At 34.1% G+C, this 27,374-nt stretch overlaps 1 pseudogene across 1 annotated transcript; it reads left to right on the top strand.

The window, feature by feature from the left end:
- The first annotated feature begins 4,258 nt into the window (after nt 1-4,258).
- Nucleotides 4,259-26,681, top strand: LOC144432083 (ATP-binding cassette sub-family C member 4-like; annotated as a pseudogene). The gene is made up of 29 exons (XR_013480361.1): nt 4,259-4,339; nt 4,659-4,769; nt 4,934-5,051; nt 5,234-5,449; nt 5,821-5,910; nt 6,395-6,558; nt 6,841-6,966; nt 7,453-7,591; nt 10,082-10,189; nt 10,958-11,065; nt 11,516-11,620; nt 12,514-12,705; nt 13,010-13,222; nt 13,403-13,471; nt 13,662-13,767; nt 13,881-13,990; nt 14,195-14,370; nt 14,597-14,766; nt 18,770-18,916; nt 19,401-19,480; nt 19,889-20,039; nt 20,322-20,441; nt 20,964-21,182; nt 21,868-22,062; nt 22,657-22,815; nt 23,170-23,259; nt 23,743-23,915; nt 25,986-26,091; nt 26,351-26,681. The product of XR_013480361.1 is annotated as an ATP-binding cassette sub-family C member 4-like (transcript).
- Nucleotides 26,682-27,374: the final 693 nt, after the last annotated feature.

Raw genomic sequence — 27,374 nt, 5'->3', positions numbered from 1 at the left:
ATAAACGAACACCGAGTTTCATCAGATATTTCAGAGTCTTGAAACTTTTTATCTGAAGGAGAACGATCTCGTTTTCGAGGCCTCGCTCGCGTGCCGAATAAATGGGCTCGCGTGCCAAGCTTGGCACGCGTGCCAGGGGTTGCCCACCCCTGGCCTAAGCCTTAAAGCAAAGGAAAAATCTTTCAAAATTCAATATATTCACGGAGTAATTTCCTACTCAGAAATTAGCACGGGTGCAATAGACCTTTGTCATTTAAAACCCATCCTACGCGCAAAAATAAAAGTGATATAAGAAAATTTCTTTTAACATTAGCTCTTATGGGAAATGTGATCACCAGAGCAGAAATTTGCATTTTTTGGGATTTTCTAGATATGTTTCATCGTATACGTGTGTAGTTTTGGGGATAGAATACTTTTTTCATTATTTTTGAAATTTTTATCATGATAAACATTCTCAAGAAATTTGATAATCGTTCATTAAAATTTTAATGATCGCGGTGTTTCCGATGACGTCATTCTCACTAGACCATGAGATTCTGCCAACTCGCCGTGCTCTGTGGGATATGCGCTGCAAATGCGGCGCTAATGTCGCTTTGGGTACGGTACCGGTACTGGAAGCGTTTAACATTGACAATCTATAACCCATACCATTTCTATCACGTTTGTTTACTGGTTTTACGATTTTATACCTGTACCGCTAGCAATCATTTATTGAAGGCATGCTGACGTGTTACTTAAACTACCGGTACCGTACCAAGGTTGCAAGAGGTGAAAACTAAATTATTTAGTAAATACTGAAATAGGCCTACGAACAAAAATGTTGGTCAGCCTGCCAATAGTCAGGATAAGTTGTACGGTACCGGTATACAAAAAAGATGAATATCTCCAACCTATAATGGTACTATACCGGTCTCCTAACTAGGTTAAAAAACATGACTGAATACGAGAGAGAGATTTATTTCATCAACCAGAATACAAGCATTGAATCAATAAAAATTATATACAAAACACACAATTATTCGGTATAGACTGGGGAGCGATACGACCATCACAGTCAGCTCGCCCCAGCCCCCCTTGTTCGCTATCAAGATTATTAACTGTTAATCTTGATAGCGAACATGGGATGTTTGAACAATTTAACAAAAACTTCTTGGAGGCAGGGTTGACTAAGTTACGGAATATTTTTGGATTCAGTTAAACATGTAGTCCTTTATTAAACCACTGCTTTTTTTTGTAGATTTTCACTTAGTGGACACTTAGCAAGTACGACAGTTAATTTATAAAAAAAAAATTATAAATTAATAACAAATCAGTAGAAGTCAACTCGGGTATTCAAACATGTGATGATTGAAGTGAGAAAAAAATTTGAAGTCACGTTTAGGCTATCAAATTAAACAACAATGGAAAAGGTACATTGGAATCAGTCAAGCTTCAAATGCTAATGGCATTAATGAAAAGAATAATATGCAAAATGAAGACTGAAGTTTCCATTTGAGACATTGGAAGACGCTAAAATCTTATAGACTTGATAGTGTGGAAAGCCTTCTCACAATGCAGTAATAATGGGACATATATTTATAATATCATTATACAGGTTTTAAGTTTAATATATGTTTAATTAAAATATATATCTTTGCTAATAAATGCTGAAAACCATTTATTTCAATCTGCTGAGTGATTAGGGCCAGAAATTTGCTGTAGGGACCATCACCAGGGCTGGATTTACCAATAGGCTAGGCATGCTGAAACCTAGAGCCTCGAAATTAGGTTTCGAAGTTTGTAATTCTTTTGAAAACTTGAAAAGTTTAAACCCTACGAAACGTATATATATATATATATATCAAGCTTTTCAGAGTAGAAAATTCTGTACACAACTGGTTTCAACCACAGCATCATAATAAGGGAAATTATTATTATGCGCATTCTGCTTGAAGTTTCTATGTTAAAGTATGGCTGTAGCGGTTGTTTGATCAAAGAAATTGAAAGCAAAACTGCCTCAAGTAAATTTTTATTCCTTCAATTGAAAATTCACACTCATGAATGGGGAGAATGGAAAATTTAATGCACTCATATTTTTAAATTTTAAGCAATGACATGTGGTGTTGTTTAGAGAGATATTCTGAGCTCAAAAATATGAAGGGGCCTCTCATGGTCTAAATTCAGCCCTGAACATCACCAATTTTGGGATAGGTACATGGTGTCAACAAGACTCTACTGAGTTAGGCCATTGGATTTTGAAAGGTGTACCAGAAATGTACATAGTTGCATGGAATTCATGAAATATATAACATCCAATAAAAACCAAAATAGGTCTTTCTTTGAACGCCAGTTGTAGTCCCGGTACCGGTATTCCAGTATTCTGTTATCACAAGCAGTTTCCACAGAGCACGACGCGTTGGCAGAATCTCATGGTCTAGTGAGAGTGACGTCATCGGAAACACCGCGATCATTAAAATTTTAATGAACGATTATCAAATATCTTGACCATGTTTATCATGATATAAATATCAAAAATAATGTAAAAAATATTCTATCCTCAAAACTACACACGTATACAATGAAACATATCTAGAAAATCCCAAAAAATGCAAATTTCTGCTCTGGTGATCCTATTCCCCATAAGAGCTAATGCAAAAAAAAAAGTTTTTAAATCACTTTTATTTTTGCGCGTAGGATGGGTTTTAATTGACTAAGGTCTATTCACGCGCGTGTGTGAGTGTGAATGCAATGAGCGTTCTGGCAATCGGCATTCTTACTTACGATGAATACTGGATTCCATCATCCACGGCAAGTTAGAACATGTCTGTATCATTGTGTATATTTCCTGAAGCTGTCATGATATCGATGGAAAGTAAACAAATATTCATGTCTTGCAAAATATAGGGCATTAAAATAGTTTCATTATATTCTTCGGGCAAGATGAGGCTATAGTAGTGGAAACGTATCTGAGTTTTCTAAAGGGATAATTTGTCTTGAATTGATTAGTAATATAGAACTTTTCATTAAGAAATATACATTTATGTGAGTTCCTATACGCGAAATGCACATTAAAACCTAAAATAGGGTATTTATTAATATTATAAGACGTCCTTTTTAAATAGATTCAATGCAATCGCGTCCGAGCATATTAAATGAGATAAATATGTGTCATAAAATATGTGTCATTTTTTTATTTAGTTGTTTTCTCTTCCACTATACTTACAACAACAACTAAATCATTTACAGGTTTAGAAAGTCAATCAAATACTAAAGTCGTAAAAATGCATCTCTCACATCTTGTGCTTTCTGTGTCGTCCTGTTGGCAAATGAAAATTTGAAACTGAGAATGAATGCACACTCCTCAAACTAGGAGGTGTCGATTGTAAAATGATAATTTCGTTAGAGCGATTATTTAATAAAGGGTATTCAGTAGAGCAAGGAATCACGACTTATATAAGCCATAGTGCAAACAGAAGAAGTCCAGTTTCTTTAGTCCAATAGTTCTTTTTATCCATCTAATGTGGGTCCACCTTAAAATCTTAAATATATAAAAGTTTCATCTTGCTTGCTCTTAATCGAGTTTTGTAAAAGGTTATTTTAGATGACTCAGCAACTGTAGGTTTGTAGATCTGTGTAGGATATCAGTCCAAGTTAATCTTGATCCTCTTACTCCAGAGCAGCTGGTCGTAACCGTATTTCTATCGGTGGGGTGCGCCCAATATCTGTATGAATTTTAAAAGACCGGCCAATCCACAAAATTTGTTTACTACAACGCAATCAAATTATCAGTCAAATGATCGTCTACAACATAGATTATAAATTGTTGTTGTTGTGAGAAGAAAAAAGTTGGTGCCGAATTTCTTCGAATCGGTCCAATTGCTAGATTAGGTATCTCAGCTCTTGGCCTGGTACACAGGCACGTTCACCCCCTGTAATTTGCAATGATGTGAGTGTATACTATGTAATGACTGATATTTCAGGGAAAAATCATACCACGCTTTGGAATGTCTCAGTGGAAAGTAGAAAAGGAATCTGTTTTGTACTCGTTTAATGTAGAGTTCGATTTTCTAGTACTTTTGAAATTTGAGAAACATACCTAATTCGTTTTGAATAAACACGAAGTGGAATCAATGAATGATCTTATCTCGACTTATAGTGTTCTACAATATACAATGCTGTGGTGCAACAAACGTCATTAATTAGACATTGGGTTTTTGTGGCGACAGAATAACTTATGAATCAATAAATTGCAGTTATCAGTTTAATGAATGTAGAATTCTTTAGCAATTTTTGTAGAAATGAAGAAATTACGACCAAATCCAATGTCTCGCGCAAATATATTTTCCTACCTATCATATTGGTGAGTAATTTAACATTTACGGTTTACGATATGAAAATTTCAAAATCTTCAGATTAGCTTTTATTCAAGCATTGAATAAATATTCTTATGTGATAATTTTTCAAGCGTAATCATATAATATTCGTTTTCTAATGGGCGTAATTACTTCAGTTGTTTGAGAGGATTGCTTTTTGGCATATTTGGAATGAAATATATGTAATTTGTAAATGTCACTTTATTGTATTTGTAATGTAAAAATAGAATTCGAAATATTCACAACAAGAATTGGTAAAATCATACAATGTCATGAATAAATGCAATAGCATCACCATTCAATCAGGTGGTTGAACGATTTTTTTGCTGAAGGATCCAAGCGAACGTTACAAGAGTCTGATATGTTTGAACTTGATGCTTCTAATATGTCCGCAGAAATAACAAGTGATTTAGAAAGGTACGTTTAGAAAAAATAAAGTAACTCATTTCTTGTACAATACCAATGTCTCAGATGATGGACAGTGCTGGTGTAATCCCAAAGTGAATGGGATACCAAGCATGATTGTATATTACAAAGCCACGCTCACAATAAATGATATTCCATCTGTCAATTTTCTTCAGAAATTGGGAGAAAGAAATTCAAAGATCCAAAAAAGTAACCGAACCGAGTTTAATTCGAGCAGTAGCAATGACATATAGAATGCGATATATGTTATGTGGTGTTTTAGTTGTTATGCAAGTGAGTAGTGACTATTTTGATTTACGTAATTTTGAATAGCTCTGTCGCCTTTTAAGTTATTATTTCCATATTTATAAAAATTCATTAGATGAATAATTCATTGCAAAACTTTAATTTTTTTTTATGTGTTTTACACTTACAACTCAAATGTAATCAAAATATAAACAAACTTTTTGTTCTAGGAAGGTCTTCGATTAGCAGTACCAGTTTTGATAGCATATCTCGTTAAATACTTCGAAAATCAAGCTGTTACTACAGTTTGGCATTCATATGCTTGCGCCACTGGGATAAGCGTCGTTACAATATTATTGGCTTTTATTCATCATCAATATTTTCATGTAACGCGTACAATTGGATGGCTTATGCGAGCATCGACCTGTGCTTTGATGTATAAGAAGGTAGAATACTTTCGTAAACAAATATATTGTATAGTCGTGTATCTATCAGCGAAGAATTTGAAACTTTTTATCGATTGCCAAAAGGTAGTTTTCTATTTAATCGAGGTTATTAAATAACAATAACGTTCTCTGCGTGTGTTTGTACTTCTCAGAAGCAAGGTATAGTTTTAGCATTCCAACTATCCCTATCGTGAATCGATGAACCATCAAAATACGATTATCCGAGCTTTTTAATGGTTCAAGTAACATCTAAAAATCAACTTGTTTTACCCTCTATTTGCAGTAATAAGTTTTTGTGCAAAGTCATGTTCTTTCAATTTTATAATTACAAATGCTGTCGATATTTAATCGCATACAGATTCTTTTTTCAGACACTTCGTTTGAGTCAGAAATCATTGAATAATACAACGACAGGTAAAATAGTTAATCTCGGAGCCACTGATGTTCTTCGATTTGATCTGGTGAGTAAATAATGTCAAACGCTCATCTAAAATATCTGAATTGTTTGAATACATATATATTTCAAGCTTGTGACCCAACGAAAAATTTTCTTCTTGTTTTTCAGCACGTTAATGACGTTCATTAGAAATAAAAAACAAAATAAGTAAAATGAACATATGAAATGTAGCCTTTGTGACAGAGATAGCCAGCCAGTCAAGATCCGGCCAATTGTGGCTTCAAAAAAGCCATTGAACGCAGCAAAATGACATCCAATTCCGATTCCAAGATTTGGATTCATCAGATAACAGGCTAACCTTAACTGTATTTTACAACTCCATATTGGCAGTTGTTTTGCAAAAAAATACTCTTGGGTATAATTGTTATACAATCGAAATGGACGTTCATCAAAAAATGACACATATATATCAATTCATGGATAGCATTTGTTTGCTAGTTGTAAAAAAAGGTTTTGTACATATTACATGTGTATGCTTATTTATTTAGCTCCCTATGTTTCTGCATTATCTCTGGGTCGGGCCGCTGCAATGTTTAATTGTTGGAATTATACTCTGGCAAGAAATTGGAATCGCTGTATTATCTGGAATGGGAGTCTTGATTATAATAATGTTTTTGCAAACATTATCCGGACGGGCATTCGGCAAATTCAGGTAACCATCATCAAAAATCTATAACCCAAAAAATTTGAACACGTACCTCATCAAATATAACAGATTTTTTATCCTGCCACTATTTCATTCACTTGTATTGGCGTTGCAGTCAACTTATGTTTGCGGTGTTAAAATAGCGAGAGAATACTACTATACTAACTTCATACCCTGTGTTCAATTTTTGTGTTGTTTTCAGATAAATGTCGCACTTCGTCTATACAATTTTCTAGTTGTACGTTGTATTCTAATTCTTCAACATTAACACTATTTTGTGAAATACAGAAGTATGACAGCGGTTATTACAGATGAACGCATACGACTAATGAACGAAGTAATAACTGGAATGAGAATTATAAAAATGTATGCTTGGGAAAAACCATTTGCAAAACTTGTTTCGAACACTAGGAGGTAATTTCATTTATATTAGTTCAAAAAGGCTATATAATTCAATACGCAATATAACGGAGAAACTTTCTGTGTAGCAAACGATGTATGGAACAAACATTATGTAATTCAAATTTTCGTAACAGGGTGTCTCGATTTCTGCCTTGTGTGTATCGTATGTTCCATAATTAACGTGCGTACCATTTGTACCGCAAATATCGAACGTTATGTGTATCGATAATATCTTCTTGATTACCTGCACCATTTACATCTCAACTTGGTGTGGGTGTATGCGGTACAACTGTTGCGAGTGGTTTTGAGTTTTGTAAGTTGTAAAAAGGGTACACATCTCATTCTATACGGCAGTTGCTATATGTTACGTAAATTAATTTTTATTGTAGGAACTGTGCTACAGTTTTAATGGATATTATCCCATATGTGTACGAATTTTGTTTTTCTTTTCTCGAACCAAAGTTTAAACATAATATTCATGATGCAATTGTTCTGTAGGAAGGAAGTTCAAAAAATTCTTCTATCGTCTTCATTGAAAGCTTTTAATTTCTGCTTCTATGCATGCCAAGATAAAATACTGTCTTTTGTTACATTATTGACATATGTTGCCTTGGGAGGTACAATTACAGCGTCGAAGGTATGTTATAAGAACAAAAATTTCATAACCTGTACTAATATAAATCAAATTTTTATTGAACATAACATATTGCATAATTTTACTAATAACTAAATAGGTATCAATTACAGTATAGTGTTATTACAAATCCTACATTCTCTACTTTTCGAAGCTTTTGTGCAGTAATAATTACTCTCATCATACAACTCATTACTCGGCTCGGTAGGATAATTATTAATGGTTGTGGTATTGGAAAATAACACAATAAAACGATCAAATTAAAGTGAATTATTTATAATTAGTGATTAACTCTCTATCAGGCGCAATAACATTCAAGTTCAAAGTCGTGTTGTACATCTTTTTTGGTACTCCTGAAGTATGCGTACCAAATGGCGGGCAACGGAACGTAGTATGTGTATCAGGTTAGGGTTATAGGCCATACTTTTATTCCAATGCTCCTTATTTTATTTTTATTACGAGTTCGGGGACTAGCCACGTGACTCCCGTAGTACTTGGACTTAAAATTATGTCCTACCCCTAACCTGGTACACATACTACGTTCCGGTGTCCGCCATCTTATTGCGCATACTTCAGGAGTAGCAATTTTTTGACATGAGGTTACAATATTATATGCGCGTCCTTTTGCAGAAGAGAACTCCAGCGTCTATCATTATGCTTTTAAAAAGCCATTGGTGGCGTTTTAGGGCCTTATGGTTGACGATAATGAAACAATTTGAAAGAAACCATACAAAATTGCTCTAGGATACTAGGCTAGACAGGGTTTTAACTTCTGCAGTATGCGAAGTTATTATCTCACTCCAAGAGTAATGTGAAAAATTTTATTTGAAACGACAGCAGTAGCATCAGAATGACCAACTGCTGTTTATACTTTTTTAATTCCAAGCGAGCGTAGAATCGGATTTGGAAGAAATTGTTAATCAGATACTGAAGTTTGATCAGTCATGTAGCATTTATGGTTTGAGAATATTTATTTTTCGCTGTTAAGATAATACATAGATACACTCGATGACGTCATCGCACAAAAAGCAAATCGAAAAGTATAATGCTCTCCAGCTGGAATTTCTTTCCAAACCCTTCTGAAACCATCACAAAATTTACCTCGTCATCATAACATAACGTTTTATGGCAATTCATAAGCATGCGATATCGTGTTTTCTCACATCAATTTCAAAAAATGGAAATCTGGAAATCGCCTCAGTCGCATGATTTACAGCTTAGAACTACTTAATGACCAAGTTTAATAAGATTCGAGTAAAAGATACAGCAGCAAGTTTTTCATCGATGCAGAAAATGAATAAAAATCTGCGACCCACAGTCTACTATTACGCAATAAAATTGAAATTGTTGACTCATTCATTGAAAAAGGCTTGCCATCCCTGTTATCTAAGCATAACACCACGTGCATAGTTATATAGCATGTTATACTACAAATTAATATTTGAGGTGTTAGCTCAGGGTTGTCAAATCTTTATGGCCGAAAGGGCCACATGTAGATTCACGAATGATTGTGGGGTCCACTTGAAATGGTAGAGATAATGTGAGGTAGAAAGTTTTTATAAATATTTCAATGTGTGAAGTATGGCACTGCTTCTATCCAATATTCCGTGTGATGGACGATGTAGCAATGCAAAGCGAATTTTTCAGGACTGTCAGAAATTAGTAAATTCACGGGGGATTGGACATGGTTCATCCTTGAAAAAACTTGCTCGTACAAGTAAGTGCTGTCAAATATTCACGTCCTGAAAACGGTCTCTTCTAGCTGCAAAGAAAAAGGCTGGGAAAGAGATTGAAATACATTCAAATATATCTCTCCAGCAATAACGTCGGCAAAAAAAACTTAAAAAGCTTTCGATAGCTGGGTGGTGATTCTCGCGCGTTTGAACCACGGGGAATAATTATTATATTATAGGTTCCAATAGTGGCTCAGATTTGTGGAAGACATCGGGCTTCAAATAATACCGCGCGGGCCCCTCGGAAACCGTCGGCGGGCCACATGTGGCTCGCGGGCCACCGGGTGGACGACCCTGTGTTAGCCAATATTACTAATACATTTTTTTTATTCGGTTGACTGATAGTTTTCATTCGTTCACATTTATGTCTACCCTCTGAAAAAGAACTTTCAAGACCAAAGTTTTTTTTCGGATTTCATTTATCAAAAAGACATCATAGTAGGATAAAAAACGTTAAATATTTGTACTGTTACAGAGTTGTTGAGTGTAGTTTCATATAGTAAAACAAGATTGTGATACATCGGTCATTCGTTCGATTTTCAACTTGCCCGCTAGCGACAAAAGGTTGACGACCCCTGATTTACAATTTCTAGCACCCCGAGTAAATTTTTTGGTATTCAAATCATACACCTATTTTAGATATTTATAGTAATGGCACTTTAGATTTTATGAAAATTGGGGTCGCGAAAAAAAAGTTTAGAAACCACTGCGTCTAGCATATTATGCTTTTAAAATTATTCAAATTATACACCTATTTTAGATATTTATAGTAATGGGACTCAGCTCATCTTTGAAACTTTCTACTACTCATTTCGCGCTAGCAATTGAATATATGTCAACAACTAACGTATCAATGAAGAAAATACAGGTATGTTTACATTAGGTCATGCGTCAATATCCTGGTAAACGTCAGGTATGATCGTTTCTTTTTTAAATCATTTTCTTGGTATTTATATTTTTTGTACGCATATGTACTCGTTATAATGATAATTATCAATACCTTTATCTTTTTATCCATGACAAAAATATACCCATTATTGTTTTATCTTATTTTATATGGTTAAAAATATTACCTGTGGTAATCGGTCGGGTCCCCTTTCAAATCATGTAAAGAGAAAATTATTGCCAAATAGCCATTATCAATTAAATTTCAAATCTTTGTGTCATTGATATTACATTCATTTGTTTACTTCTTTAATAATTAAATATTTATCATTTGTGTCACGAGTATGTTGCTTGTTTGTATTCAATTCATTCGTTTTCTAAAAATAACCCATTTACACGGTTAATAATTTATTATTGAATTTTTGAATGGTGTCTTCATTTTACATGCTGTACTGTACTAACTATTATGAACTATAAATGAAGAATATTGCATGACTATCTAAATAAAACATGTCATTACATGTAACCATCTTGTTTGGGCCTCGTATATATTCTTAGATAGAGCACAGCTAATGGCATTTAAAAGATCGGCTTGACTCAACTACGACATATGACTTTATAACGAAAGTGACCATTGCAATTATTTTAAGTTATATTAATTTTTTGAATTTGTTATTGTAAGGTATTAGTTCCTATTGCTCTGAAATATTCTATCATTTGTTTCTGAAATAACATTGAACACTTTTGTCAGAAATATTTGCTGATGGAGGAATTTTCTGATATTGGAAATAATTTAAGATCAAACTCCAACCAAGAGGTTTACGTAGAACTTGAAAACTTCACTGCTAAATGGGAATTGGTAAGAAGACAAATAAGGGATTTATAGTAATCGCGCGAATGATTTGTTTTATATAGCGTTTTTGTGAATCCTCTCCTACGAGGCTCTGCGGAAAGTTTTTCACTGATACGTAACCATTTTTTCGTAAAACAAAATGCATGAATTTTGCAACAAAATAGATGGTGTTTTATTTTTAATTTAAATCTGTTTATATATCATAAGTATTTTAGAAAAGAAAAAATGTTTTTGTTGAATCTAAAGTTTTGAGTAATTTAGTTATACTTGTTATAAGATATGAGAGTACTTTTAATCGGGTATTGTGATAAATCATAATAATATTAAAGATAATTTTTAAATGAACCGGATTGCAAGTTATATTCGGCAATGTTCACTTTGCTAAACCCATTCGTATAAGCACAAAATGTGTAAATATTGTAATCAAAGTCTTCTAATTTAGATTTTTTTTTGCAGAATGATGATGCTAATGAGAGAGCCGATATTGCGTTGAATTGTGTAAATGTTCGAGTGCACGCAGGAAAGTTGGTCGCAGTAATAGGACCGGTTGGCTCAGGAAAGGTAACAAAACAAAAATTATTGTACTTTCCTTCTAGAACACTGGTTCTCAACCAGTGGGCCATGGAGACATTTTGAGGTGTGCCACCGACCAATTAGAAATCTCAAGGGTTGTTGATTGAAAAAATTGATTCGTTTACAAAATCAGCTTCACGAATTTTGTAAAAACAAGATGTCTATTTGCAAAACATGCTTCGCCGTTAAAACGCATTGTGACTCATCCAACACATTCTACGGCAGGATGACTCTAGAAGGGGGATAGCAATTTCAATAATATCGTATATTAAAACACGGAAATCAGACATCAGATGAAATGGCAAAACAAAAGTTCATCGAAAATTACATTCAGTATGGATTCACATCTTTTCCTGAAAACTGTGAAGTAAAAGACAGTGTGTGTAATGCTATAAAGTTCTTGGACATTCATTGAGACCATCAAAACTCAAACTTTATCTGAAAGCAGGGTTTTCCACATCGGTGCAAATCAAAACAAAGGCTCGGAACCCACCAAAAATTAATGTATTAGTTGATAATGTTCAGCAGCAAGTAACCCACTAATAGTCAGTTGAATAAAAATCCGTTCGGAAGTTTCTTTTCTAGCATAAAAAACTTAGTGGGCTACACGATATTTATGCAACAAAAAGTGGGCCACGAACGAAAAAAGGTTGAGAACCACTGTTCTAGAACGAATAGTCAAAATAGGAACACAAAGAGGGTATATCATTTTAATTTAACTCATTTTAAATAAACGGGAATCCCAAGTCACTAACGAAGATGTTTGCATACGAGTTCGAGACCCCATTTGAAACAACTGATCAAAACTGACAGGGAAGTCACACGACTTAATTTCCTTCAATAACAGTGAATTCTGTGCATTAACAAGAGTTTTGTTTCAGTCCTCGCTCTTGAGTGCAATACTCGGTGAATTACCCGCGGCTGAAGGGAAGACTACAGTTCATGGAAATGTTGTCTACTCCAATCAAGTTCCTTGGATTTTCTCCGGTACTGTACGAGAAAATATTTTATTTGGCGCGGAATTCGACGAAGTACGTTACCACGAAGTAATTCACGCATGCTGTCTAAATAAGGTACGGTCGAATATCGCATAGTCTTACCGCATAACTCATTTGACAGTTAAAAACAAAATTCTGTCAGGTCAAGCGAAGTTAAAATTTGTAATTAACAATGATGCTTCGATATTCTTACACTAAACTAAATGAAGGAAACGACAAGGACGAATAATAAGATTTTACAGATTTTATTATTTTGATTATAATATATCATCTTGAGTTATTGTTTTCTATTTTAAAAGATGATATTCTATTCGTTTATGTTAGACTGATAATATTTCTGGTCTTTTCTAAAAAATGTTCAATTAAACACTGAGCTCAGGATCTCAATCTGCTGATTGATGGAGACATGACACTCATAGGCGAGAGGGGTGTTACTTTAAGCGGCGGTCAAAAAGCAAGAGTAAGCTTGGCACGAGCTGCGTACAAAAGGAATGCAGATATATGTTTATTGGACGATCCATTGAGTGCAGTAGATATCCCTGTGGCAAGTCATATATTCGAACACTGCATCTGTGGAATGATGAAAAAGAAAGTAGGAGTTGATTTTTAAATATATATTTATTACAACCAATCACCACATCAGTTGTTAGATTAATCAATTTAATTGGCTGATTACGGTTCTGGTGAATAATTGATTTTCCATGAAGTATTTATACTTTTACATACATTACATACCATTGCTAACATTCAAACTAATATTCTTGTTCTGTAGGCTCGAATACTCGTTACTCATCAACTGCTACTATTGAAGAGAGTGGATGAGATTCTCATTTTCAAAGAGGTTTTTAGTTTTCATAGCGTTCATTTTAACACAATATCCTATTATACACTTCCGGTTAAAAAACCTGTTCGCATCGTCTTCCAGTGAAGAGAATTATATTGTTATCAATGTGACATATAAAGCAATTCAATCATCTTTTTCTGTATCCTTGTCCTATCATATTCTTGTCTAAATTACATTCACCATTCAGGGAAGAATATATGGTCGCGGAACTTATGCCGAACTTCAGGATAGTTCAGTTGATTTTGCTGTTTTGCTTAGGAAAAAAGAAGACAAAAACGAATCAATTTGGGGGGGTATAAATTCCTATTCATTTGTATGATAAAAATGTTTTCAATCCAATAATATTAAAATATAACAAACATTTTCACTAGCAATGATAATATTTCATTATTTTGATTTACTTAAGCGAAACGACCAACAGTTACAGGATCCTCTATTAGCTTGATAGCAAATTCACATGACCCACCACAAACATCTATAGTTCCAGATCTATCAATCGAAGACAAGGAGAAAGAGGTTCATATCATCAAATACCTTTTTATATTTAAATTGCTGGTTGTAACTTTTAGCACCGCCCTTTTTTCAAATTTGTTTGTAATTCATGGTTTTTCGATGAAGAAATTCATAAATTCTCTTTTTATATGAGTTAAGTAATGTTCTGTTAATTAAACTACCTTCTATGCAAAATGTGAAAGATCAAAATATGAAACCTCAATTTAGGAAGAATCGAGAAAGATCAATGCAGAGGAAATAGGAGAACAAGGAAGTATTGGAGGAAAAGTTTATCTCGAATATTTCAGAGTTGCGGCAAACGCAATCTTATTTGTGATATTTTTTATCATTGTTATAGCAAGTCACGTGCTATACATTATGAACGACTGTTGGTTATTAAAATGGTGAGTCTACTTATTCCTCAGGGAAACATTTAGCTCCAGACTGGTCAGTTAGAGTTGTAGGTAAATGACAATTATTTACCTAATGTATCGGTTAATGAGTTTGGCGTGACTATGTTTAATTTTCACATGCTACATATTTGTTTATTTTCTAAAACTCCTAGAATCTATTTAACTGCAAAATTTTACCACTTGTTCATTTTTTTTTCTTGTGATAATATATCGACAGGACAACGTCATATCAAAAGTATCTCTCAAATGTGTCATCAAACATTACAGAATCTTGTTCTGAAACAGGACAAAATGAATCGTCTGAGGTTTTTAATTCGACGACATCGTTTACAAGTGTTAACAAAACAAGTACCTTTGATAACAGCTATTACATGAAGATTTATGCAGGTAATCTAGAACAGGGGTGTCAAACTCGTGGCCCGAGAACTTCCAATGGGCCCTCGAACGCTTAACGATAATTGAATAATTGTAATATTATTTAAGTTTTCGTTTTATCAAAATGTAATACAATTCTCAAACCTTTCAAAGTTAAATTGATTATTCACACAGAAAATTTACTGATAATAGTTTTGGAAACTTAAAATTTTTTCGTTTTTAATTTAACCCAATTATGGATACACCTCAAGCTAACAAACGAATACTTGAATAAAACACTTCAGGGATTAAATGCAACGCAAAGTACATAAAGAAAAGGGGATTTTTGAAGAGAAATTGAAGTTGCAATATTTTTGCATTTCTCAAAATTCTGAAGCACATTTGATCTAGTTTAGTTTAATTTGTCACATTTCCATCAGTACAATGAAAAAAAAACAATATAAGTAGACATTATCAGAATAAGCTCAGCAGTCAATATGATAAATTTAAATATCAACTTCGAACAGAGAACTTTATGTTTGGTTCGTATATCATTACAAGAGAGCTGTGCTCAAATATATGGACACGTTTGAAGTAAATGAAAGTAATAGCCTTCTAAGAAAAATTTTATCTTCAAGCGCTGAAAATTTCAGAGCAATTGAGAAAAAAGCAAATTTTTAGGATTAGGTAACAAGTGGGCGTGGCTTTCCACACGTTTTCTTACCACTGCGGGGGGTGGAGGCACTTCCCCCACCCCCGATGCCACTCGAAAAAATTCCCATAACCCGGCGAACGCTTTCTCGCTCCGAGAACCTGAGATTAACGGCCTCTAAACGCCAAAATCTCTCTAGTGTGACTAGTCACTAGATCGATGACTTGATTGACAGGTAGCCTACTCCGACCACTAAAAGCCTGTTTTTTCCAACTTCCAATTTCAACGTGAATTGAAATACCAAGTGATCCAAGTCACTTATCCATTACGGTACCAGGGCAAAATAAAAAAATATATCGATTTCCCGATAATCATTTGCGGTATAGTAATTTACCAGTTTCTGAAATTCGTTTGCAGAACGGTTCTTCCTTTTCATATAAGAACTCAATTCATTTCCTCTTATCAAATAAAAAAAAAATAAGGTTGGCTAAAAATTTATGTTGTTAACATCAGACTTGTAACGAAAAGATGAGAGCGTAATTCACTGCGGTACCGTACGCCGTACGGTACCGTACCTTACCAGTACTGCAGTACCTGTTGCTGTATGAAGGCCTGCTATTCGATCGTGGAACGGTTCTTCTCTGGCATATAAAGACTCAATTCAATTTGCTCTTATCAAAATTAACAAATACGGTAGGCTAAATTTGCAAGAAAACCTACATTACTGCAATAGTAAGATCGAGAAAGGAATAAGTCAATTTTACTGTGATACGTTAACTTACCGCAGTACCGTATCTGCCAGACGCTTCTTCTTTGCAAAACCAACTAATTCGATTTATCACGTTTCCATAACAGCAGATACCACAGTCTACAAATATATTCACACCAAGCGAAGCAGTGCAGTATGGTTTACCGTACCTTTAGCATCACCGGTAACCTAAAAAATCTTATAATTTTTGAGCAACGATTTTCAGAATCCGCCTTCACGCCGACGTTCGATGGCACGTGATCAGGCGTCCGCAGAACGTTCGGTAACGTTATAGCAAACAAAAACAAATCTCACAGAGCTAACAGTAATACTTGAAATAAATAAAAGTAATAGCCTTCTGGAGAAAAATTAAACTTTAACCACTGAAAATTTCAAAGCAAATGGTCCAGAATTCGAAGAAAAAAGTGATTTTATAATGATGGTGACGAAGAATAATAACAATAATAAGAGTGCCAGCATGAAATGCAAAACGATCGTTATGTCCACTACGTGTTCAATAAATATACAACTACCTAGTTACTAAAAACAAGAGAGCAATGCTCAAATATATGGACACGAAAACTATTTGCAATAATTGCATCACGCTGTTAAACCGGCAAATATTTTTTGCATTGATGAAACCGCGACCACCATATTTCATAACATGTTGAACACTATTGGAAAGATTGTAATGCTTCTCCCATACAGCCATACCAGATTTGTAATGGTACCTTACCGGTAACCAGACAAGAGGCAGTGGTTCGCAATATGGTTAAGCCGTTCTATAGGCTTTCCTCTCCATCGGGATAATTATGTAAATCTTATCCTTTTTGTAAAGTCTCTTCCTCTGCATATTTCTGTATTTACTGATTTATGTACACTAACCTGCTGCACATGTTGAAATTTTTGTGAAGTTTCTCCCTCTGCATACGGTACCATACGTATTTATGCAAATGTTGTTTCCAAAAAAATGTAACGAAACAGCGAAAAATTAGAAAGGCATAGCAGCTGTGCAGACATGCTGGCTCATTACAAAAACTTAATTTCAATGCCGGCACACACTCTAATCTAAGCAAATATAATTAATGCAACTAGTACAGTAATACTGTACTAGTCTACCGATATCGTACCTGTACAGCTGTACCGGTACGTACCGTAACGGACTACGGTACCGGTATCGGTAAGACGGTACGTAAACCTGTAAACGGTACCGGTACGTGCCGTACAGGCCACAGGGACTGTCATAGCTTTCCCAGCTATCGTACCGGTACCGGTATCACTTTCGCTTAACACGGGAACCACAGTCTACAAATACTGAAATATATGGAAAGTGAACATTGATTGATTAAACACCGAGCGAAACAGTACCGGTAGTTTAACTTAACCTCAAAAACCTTTCGAGTTTATTGAAATCGCAAACCGTTGCATTGCTGCATTGCGGGTACCGGTAACCCCAAACATCCCGATTCCCCATAAACAACTCTTAGCGGAGCAAGAATTACGATCGCTTCTCAGTTGATATGCCTTCGCGCAATCGCCACAAGGTGTCACTATTTTTTATTCTGATCACTTCTTGGAACACAAAAAACGAATCTCTCGAAGTCCACAGGAAATTTTAAAATAAATAAAAGTAATAGCCTTCTGGAGAAAAATTTTATCTTCAACCACTGAAAATTTCAAAGCAATTGGTCCAGTATTCGAAGAGAAAAGCGACTTTTTAAAAACGTGTCAAAGAACAAGAACAAGAACAACAACAACAACAACAACAACATAATATTGAAACGATCGTTATGTCCACTTCGTGTCCAATTATTATCAATCATAACTCAAGCGCACCTATGCCACGTAATGGTAGCGACTGTCGCGAAATGTCTGGTCCGAAAAGTCAGTCATTTGTTTGCCTACTGATCTATACATGAAATGATAAACGTAATATTTTTGCATTACTGATATTAACAGAACATTCTCAACGATCCAGATGATCATGTGACCTCGTTAATTAGAGTTGGTACTGTAAAATCATTTCAGCCTGATATTAGAAAGCAGGTGGCACAAAAGAGATGCCGAACGTCAGGACATATATATATATATATATATATGTAATGAAAAAAAACATTGAGTTTATTCTGTAGTATTTTTGTAAATTTTAGGTCTATATATTTAGATTACGGTTAATCATTTTAGTATGTACTATTTTTTCCTTTGAAAAACTTTGTGCAAAAATGTTTATGATGGTTGTACATGAAAATTTATGATTTTTTGTAAAAAATACTGCAAATTGCAATTATAGTGAAATGCAAAAATTATAATGTGAATTCATTGAAAATTTAAGAAGATAACAAAACTTCATTCGGCTGTTCAATTGCATCACAAATCAAAATATATGTCACAAGTATACATTATGAAAATATATCAAAATCTGTTTGCAAACAAACAATTCCCAAAATGCAATGCGGCCCTCGAAAACCCACGAGTTTGACACCCCTGATCTAGAACAGCCTTGTCGTGGACATTTGCTTATCTTGATTGAGTAGGGAGATAGACCGGAAACTGGTTAATTAAAGGAAAATTCCAATATTTGTAAATAAATAATCAAACTAATGCAGGAGACATAGTTAACATACTCTATTTTCTAGTTCTTTCCGTGATGGTGTTTTTGACTGTGTTGCTTCGTGCAAATTTACATTATTATATATGCGTTACCTCCGGTATTCACATGCATAAGAAGATGTTTAAAGCAATCCTACGAGCCCCGATCAGATTTTTTGATACCAATCCATCAGGTGAGCCGGCATTTTCCTATTTATTGCTTTTATTGAACACGAAATGTACATATGGATTGTTTTAGTATATTGTGTTATGTTTTCTATTATGAATTCTTTTACATGTTCTTGCTCTCGACTTGAAGTTTTTCAGTCATTTAAAATTGTATTTTTTGCTAGGAAGCTATTATCTCTTTTATTTAAAAAAAAATCGGGCTAAGGGATTCGTTTTTTTGTGTGCATTGACGTCATCGAAATTAAAAATTGCTCACGTTGTGGCGGTTCCGCGTTCGCGTGGGCTATCTGGTGGTCAGGCGGTACCTGTAGCTTACTGTTGAAGATTGCATACCCGTACTACTTCGTTCTGGCTTTCGTGTCCATATATTTGGAAATCACTCTCTTGTATTGAAGAGAATTGATTCTGCAAATTGTTAGTCAAATGTAATATGCGCGGTATTTCACATAAATCTACAATTTATTAAAACTTATTCTGTTGATAATTTAGGAAGAATCCTAAACAGATTTTCCAAAGACATGGGGCAGATAGACGAGCTTCTGCCTATCACATTCGTTGATTTTCTGTGGGTGAGGGGAACATTATTGAATTTCAAATCGGGTTTCCGTTCTTGATTATTTTCTGATTTATTTTCATCCATAGCATTGACTGTTTGTGAGCCATCTCATCTTCAATTGGAACTTATTTAATAGCGTTTGCATTAACTATTTTTCATTCGTACTTGACTAAACTGATTAAATGTGTGCACAGAAAAATTATTGATAAATAAATTTTAAAATTTCTCTTTGAAAATGTCGGGAATGCCATACTGACATTATAAGCAGTTTTTAAGAAGATACTGTTTCTTCTGTTATAACAGGATATCATCAATGGTAAACCTTTCTACAAGGACAAATCGTCGTTTCATGATATGTAAGCTCATGATTTTCACAATTGTAAATTTCTGTTACTCTGACCTGTCTTTTATCAATTTACAGATTTTTGGCGCGATCGTCAGCGTTGTAATCCTCACATCTGTCGTCAACTATTTTGTGATCCTTTTGATTATTCCATTTACCATTTACTTTCTCTGGCTCAGAAGCTATTACTTGCGTACTTCAAGAGATATAAAAAGACTAGAAGGATCTTGTAAGGAAGCATTGAATAGTTCAAACAATTAACAAATTTTAAAAATTACAAATTCATATTGTAACAGATAGGATTTGGACTGGTATTTAAAAAAAATAATACAGACCTGCAAGCGGGCAACTAGTTGTTGAATTAACCTAGTTTTCCTCATGATTATGCATTTATGTAATTTTTTCAAACGATGACATCAAAATCTACAAATAGAATCATTCAATATTTTGTCTAAAATAGTTCAATCAGCAGTAGCATTCTTGTTTGTTTGTTATATAAAATTTTATCCAGGTAGGAGTCCAGTCTTCAGCTTGCTATCATCAACTTTACAAGGTTTACTCACTGTTCGTGCTTTCGGTGTTCAACAACAATTTGAAGATAAATTTCACGAATATCAAGATTTACACAGTGGTATTTTTTATATTATAATCGTATTAATTATTACCGACATGTTATTTGATTATTTTTAAAGATGTGAAAAGAGTTATGTTACCATAAATTAAAGTTTTGAATCTGTACATTTTCAATTTTAACAGTGTTTATACAGTGTATAATATTGCATAAGTGAGAAAAAATTATAAGAATATTAATTTTTATTGACTTTAGTTTATTCGATAACTAATTATGCTCTAATTAGCTCTAACACATAGACAATACATTTAGGTGATTGAATTGATATAAATACATGTTGATAAATGGACCAAAACATGTATTGAAAATCAGTTTTTATTCATGTAATACAAAATGTTACAAAAGGATCTTGCTGAATATATTTTTTGATAAAATTTTACAATACGTTCGGTATCATCTTCCAGAGTTTGCGAACAAAAGCTTCGAGCTGATTATCTCATTTTACTGTTAGTGCTTATATTAGTTAAAGAGGCTTGTCGTTGTCGTTGAAATATCAGCTAAATTTATCTTTACTCCTTCCAGCGTCATGGTTTCTGTTTCTTGTTGGAACAAGATGGTTTGGATTACGACTCGATTTGATAACTGCTACGTTCATATCAGCTGTTGCATTTTTCTCCGTAATTGGCGCTTCATTACTGAATCTCAATCCGGGTGAAATTGGATTAATTTTTAACTTACACAGCATCCCTCATAGGTATGTTCCAATGGGGAGTTCGTCAAAGTGCAGAAGTTGAAAATTTAGTAAGTAGAAAAACTTATTCAGAAAGTTAATGAAGAGTACCCTTCCTTTACACTTTTCACATTCTTTCAAGCTTTCGATAATGTCGTAAGCACTTTTTTGGTTTGAAAATTTCATGTATACCTAATTAGCTGGCTAGCTGCCACAATATATTTATATACTACTGTGAATACATTATAAAGGGCTCAATGCTTCTTTGCAGCATCTTTCGAGTTATATCTATTGAATGCATTCTATATCTGTATAATACACTTGGAAGCATATTGTTAGAAAAAGAGATAAACATAGATAAAAAAAACGTTGACAATTGTCTAATTAGGATGAATTTATTATAAACTTCTATTCAACCAATATAATAAAACTCAATTTAAACTATTATCCATTGCATACAAATTTGACTTATCGTTTGCCTGAATTACTGTTATTTTTTCAAATTTCTTACGAGTCGTATGGTACGCGTGTCCGCTGATCATTTCAAAGAACCCGGGGCTCAGTTAGGCTTTACCAGTACCGGATGCAACCTCTTCGTGTTCATATATTTGAGCATTGCTCTCTTGCTACAATATATACAACGCCATACTCACCATGACAAATTGATATATGTCGTTAGGGTAACCCATTTATTCTATTTTGCATTCCCTCGTTTGCTCTCAAAATAAATGTTTATTCTACTTGAATGTCTTGCAGATGATATCAGTAGAAAGAGTTCAACAATATTATCGAATACCACCAGAAGCCGCGTTGGAGAATCCTAATAAACAACCACCAAACAGCTGGCCTAGATGTGGCGCTATCATGTTCAAAAACGTCTCCTTTTCCTATTATGATGGTGGACCAAAGGTGCTAAGAAGTATTGATTTCGTAATACAACCACAAGAAAAGGTAAGTTACCTTTGAAAAGAAGTTACCTATTTACCGAAGTTTGCGGAATATTTCAAAATATTGATAGGATTCACGCAATGTTTATTCACCAATTTTATCCGTTTTTTTTTATTTTTTTTTTATCATATTCTAAAGCTAATAAACTGTCCATAGAATATGGTAACACAGTATATATTAATTCAACTTTTATCCGTCTTTAATGAAACTTTGCTCAAAATATAACGTTATAACAAGCTATTCCTGTGATGTAAATATTTAATACTTTTATTCATTCAAAAGACTCATTTCAGCCTAATTATGGTAATGTTAGGTCACATCATTGTATATATTTTTATGAAAGATATGCGTTTGATGTATATTTAGAAAATACTTTTTGGCACAGAAAACGAAGAAAAGATAGAAATAAAACTCTCGACAGATAATCCAACTTGAATTAGTTGAACTGAGTTTAAAAACGTGTGTCGTAACTTAAAGAAGAAATGAATTTTAAGGAACTGAATTACCTAGTTTCTCTTCGTGACACTTTAAATGATTTGTGGGGATTGAATTTAAAAAAATCGTAAATAATATAAAGATGAAAACATTTCACCTTAGATTGGAATTGTCGGACGAACTGGTGCAGGTAAAAGTTCTCTTATATCAGCACTTTTCAGACTGTCGGAACTAACAAGTGGTGAAATATTCATTGATGGAATTCCCATATCATCCTTAGGACTTCATGATCTACGCAAAGCATTATCTATAATTCCACAGGTCTGAAGTATTATTTATATTATACAATATTATTGGCTTTCAATTCAAATTGATTCGAAAGTCAGCCACGGTTCCACCACTTTTCTGTAATTGGTCTTACAAACCGCGTGCTTTTGCAATGAACGTTAACTGTTGCTATATAAGAAGGCATACCCAAATGGAGTTGTTTACTCAGACTCAATTTCCTGGAATCGGAAACTTGCCTTAAAATACACAAATCCATGCACAAATGCAAAATGCTATAGAAAATACAAGAAAATAATCATGACAGTTTGGCAAGAAATATTGACTGATGATAAATTTTAAGCAATTAGAGTCTTCTGACATTTACTGAGTAATTCTTTCATTTTATAGGATCCGATTCTTTTTACTGGAACAATGAGAAGAAACATTGATCCTTTCAACAATTATTCGGATGAAGATTTATGGAACGCATTGGAGCAGGTTTCATTAGTCACATAAGTCACAATAGCCAAAGGCATTTTTTTTTAACTTGACGTTAATACAGAACCTTTTAACATTAGGCTACTGCATGCGTACAAGTGCTTTTTAAGACGAAATTTTCGAAAACAAAGTAGCATTACGCTATGTGCCCGGTTAGATAAACACAGTTGGTTATACCCGAGCTATCATTGTAGAACTACCGACATGAGTCTTTGGATGTGATTGGTCAGTGGCAGAAAGACTGCCGTCCATGAAAAATGTTTCGGAAAATATGAAGATGACGTTTTGACTATATTGTACAAAGAACTACTATACTAGACAGTGAACGTTAATATATGTACGCAAATAAAGATAGCCATCATTTGGATAATTCTAGTTCGCCTAAAAACGCCACTATTCTAAAATAAACAACCACGAAGTACATAGAATATGATTGCTTAATCATCGAAACCTAAGATATCATATTTTTCATCGTTTTGTAAGGTTCAGTTGAAAGAGTTTGTTGAATCTTTTCCTATGAGACTGAACACAGAAATCGTTGAATCAGGATCTAATCTCAGTGTTGGACAAAGACAACTTGTTTGTCTTGCTCGAGCAGTTTTGAGAAAAAGTAAAATTCTAGTGATTGATGAAGCAACTGCAAATGTTGATATCAGGTATAAAAAGTGAAAAATTCATAGGAATTGATTTATGCATTGAGAATCTGATTTTTTGCGATGCCATTAAAATAGGTGGGAAACTCAAAAAGATAAATACCAGCAATTTATAATTACATATAGTATATATTTACACCACTGTGCCGCGATTATCGTAGGATATCGTAAGGGAATTATTTCAAAAAATGTGTTAAATATTTTTATTGCGCTTACTTTGGGTAAAATATGTTGATTCTTTATAGAAAGTTGTCATCGATACACCCAATATATATAAAAATATGAAAGTATATAAGGATATTTGAAAATTCAATTGACATCCTGAAGACAACAAAAATATTGTGAAATCTTTAAAAATTTAAGTTTTCACTTGCTGAAGAATGTGGTCCAGCATCGTCTTTGTAATAGTTCCAATCAGCCTATTATTACATATCACAACGAACCCAGCCCTTTGTTTTTTCGCAATTATCCGTCTACAAAGTTAGTACATTGACTCCAAAAGAAATGATCCACCCATATACAGGGTGTCTCAAAGTAAGTATACATTTTTAATTTCGGTTTTCAGGTACTCATCATAGACCATTCATTTATTCGGGAAACATAGTATGGATAGGTAGTCATATTGTTTGCATTTTTCAACAACTCACAGAATGACAATAAGATTAACCCAAGAAATGAGGTGCAAAATTGCTGTTTGGCAAGAAGCATCTGAATCGGTAAGAATTCAGATCTTCTATAACTAAGTATTTGCAATTAATTTGGCTGTTACACAACGAACAATTTATCATAAATTTATGGAAACTGGATCTGTAGTTGACGCACAAAGATCAGGAAACTAGGAACGGTTAGGAAACGGTCTTAGGAAAACATTCACAGTCGAATTAATTCCAAATTCTCTTTTAAAGAGACGCTGAGTTTGCCGTACTGATTTATATGCTTCTTGCTGAACAGCAATTTTGCACCTCATTTCTCGGATTAACCTCCTTGTGTCGCGGACTAAAGTGTCCGTTTTTATATTTTGTGTATATATAGATTTTTTATTTTATTAAACAGTTATGTTGACACTTTTTTAATCCTGTTTTGTCGGATTTGGACTCCGACCACTCACTACACATGAGAGAAAAACTGTGTCTTTCGCTCTCTTTTTCTCCGGCCGTCGGGCTGGAGGTCGGTTGCGTTTTGTTGTGTCCTCCGTCCATGTCGTATTAAGTGTAATTGTGAAGTTGACGTACAATAAACAACCAATCCGGAACCCTTGAGTCTTCTGATTCATCTACAACCACAGTAGCAACATCTTCTGAAACTGTGACAATGGCAAGCACGCCAGTATATGAACATCATTCAGACTGTGACACCTGTCATTCTGTGGATTGTTGAGAAATACCTAAAACAATATACTCAAATTCTGTTACTTATTCTTACTGTGTTTTCTGAAGAAATGAAAGCTCTATGATGATTACCTGAAAAACAAATCAAAATTAAAAATGTATACTTACTTTTGAGACACCCTTTATTTACCGCTCACGCAAGTCCGTGTTAAAGTTCTTTTTCTATTTAAGTTGTGAACTCACCTAGATAGTGAATATAATTGGCTTCACGGGAAAAATTGAACGATAAGCGTAGTTGGCAATAGCTTCAACTTAAAATATTCTAATTTTGAAGAGGCATTCATTCTACGTATTGATCGATTCGTATTTAATTAACCAATGCTTATTGTCTGATCACAGTGTATCAGCATTAAAATTAAAATTTATTCATAAGTAAAGTAGGTATTCATGAGGTAACCTTATGATTCTGTTTATAATAAATAATCCTATACATTCACAGTTACATAATTGATTGGATGTACAGTAAATTGGAAGTTAACAGTAAAAATTAATTTGAATTAATAATGACTAAATAAATTCGGTTGATTAATTTACCCATTAAACATTCTCAGCACATCTCATAACGCATTACCATGTTTTTCCTCGTCTTTTCGCACAACAGTCGCAAATTCATTAGTTGAAAACAGCAAACGTGACTCATTAATTAATCCCAATTCTCATCCTGATTTTTTTGTTTTACTTTTAGGACAGATTGTCTGATTCAAGAGACGATAAGACGAAAATTCAAGCAATGCACTGTTATAACTATTGCTCACCGAATAAATACAATAATAGATTCAGACAAGATATTGGTAATTTTTTTATTATCCAGCGACAAATCGGACGCCGATTTTACTAGATTACAATTCATTCACGAGTACTAAAAATTTGTGCTAAAATAATGGTACTCCTGAAGTATGCGCACCAAGATGTTGCATAACCTGAACCCTAACCTGGTACACAACCTGAGTTCAGGTTGTGCGCCATCTTGGTGCGCATAATTCAGGAGGTCCAAAATATTGTTGTTGAAATGGACTCATTTGTGAATACAATTCAATTTTCTATCTATAGGTGCTAGAGGAAGGACAAGTCAAGGAGTTCGACAAACCAAGTGTTCTTTTGCAGAAATCGGATGGCCTGTTTGCTGGCATAGTAAAAAGCGCTGGTCTATCTACAGCAGAACCACATTGCGAATAGAAAGACTTCAAAAGTCCCAGGAATCGATGTATTTGTTTATACTTTCAATTCATTTTTATTCCCGGCACATATAAAAACTTGCTATGAATAATATATATTCCGACGTGTATCAGCATACTATTACATCTTTGCAATAAACCGTATTCAAACTCTTGGGCACAATCTTGCACAAACAAGTTCCGGCGCAAACAAAATTGAATACCTTTTTTTTTTCCTCAAAAAGGGTTAAAAAAATTTATGGGTTCTGTTTTTGTTTTGGGTTATGGTTTCAATTCTTTTTGTAAATAAGTCCGCGTTTTTACAGATCCTATTGGCCATTAACCCTTGGCAAAGATTTCGATGGTATTTGTATGACAAAGTAGCGTGTCGTAACCCTATTCGTATCGAGGAGATTGACCAAAAATTTATGAATGAGAATCTGAATAGTGGGGTGTGATTCAGCTACCAAACAGATTAGTGGAGTTTTGGGGGGTTGAAGAGAGGCTTTAATGTACGGACTTCATCATCCCGTACCCTTATTAATGCATTTTTTTTCTCAACCTTTTTGATGTAGCGGAGTGGTTCTCAATCTGTGGTAGTCGTACCACATGTTCATAATGGGGTTCCTGATGGGGCCCGTTGGTGTAATAGGTCCATCAACGTTAACAAAATTCAGACGGGCACTGGAAGCGACTAATTGTAGGCCATTTATGGAAGAAGCCAAAATAAATTTGAAATTGTAAAATCTGACTTACCGCACATAGCTTAATTTAAACATTCAACGAAATCGCGATATACAAGTCAAAAATATGTTTGTACAGACAACGTCATATGCATATCCGACCAGTTCGATACACATATACAGCCATTTAGGTGCTGTACATACAGCCAATGTAATATGCATATACTGTTAACTGAC

The sequence above is a fragment of the Styela clava genome, chromosome 2, assembly GCF_964204865.1.
Source record: "Styela clava chromosome 2, kaStyClav1.hap1.2, whole genome shotgun sequence".
Taxonomy (NCBI): domain Eukaryota; kingdom Metazoa; phylum Chordata; class Ascidiacea; order Stolidobranchia; family Styelidae; genus Styela; species Styela clava.
Note: the sequence above shows the minus strand (reverse complement) of the source record. Positions and strands in the feature narration are given on the sequence as shown.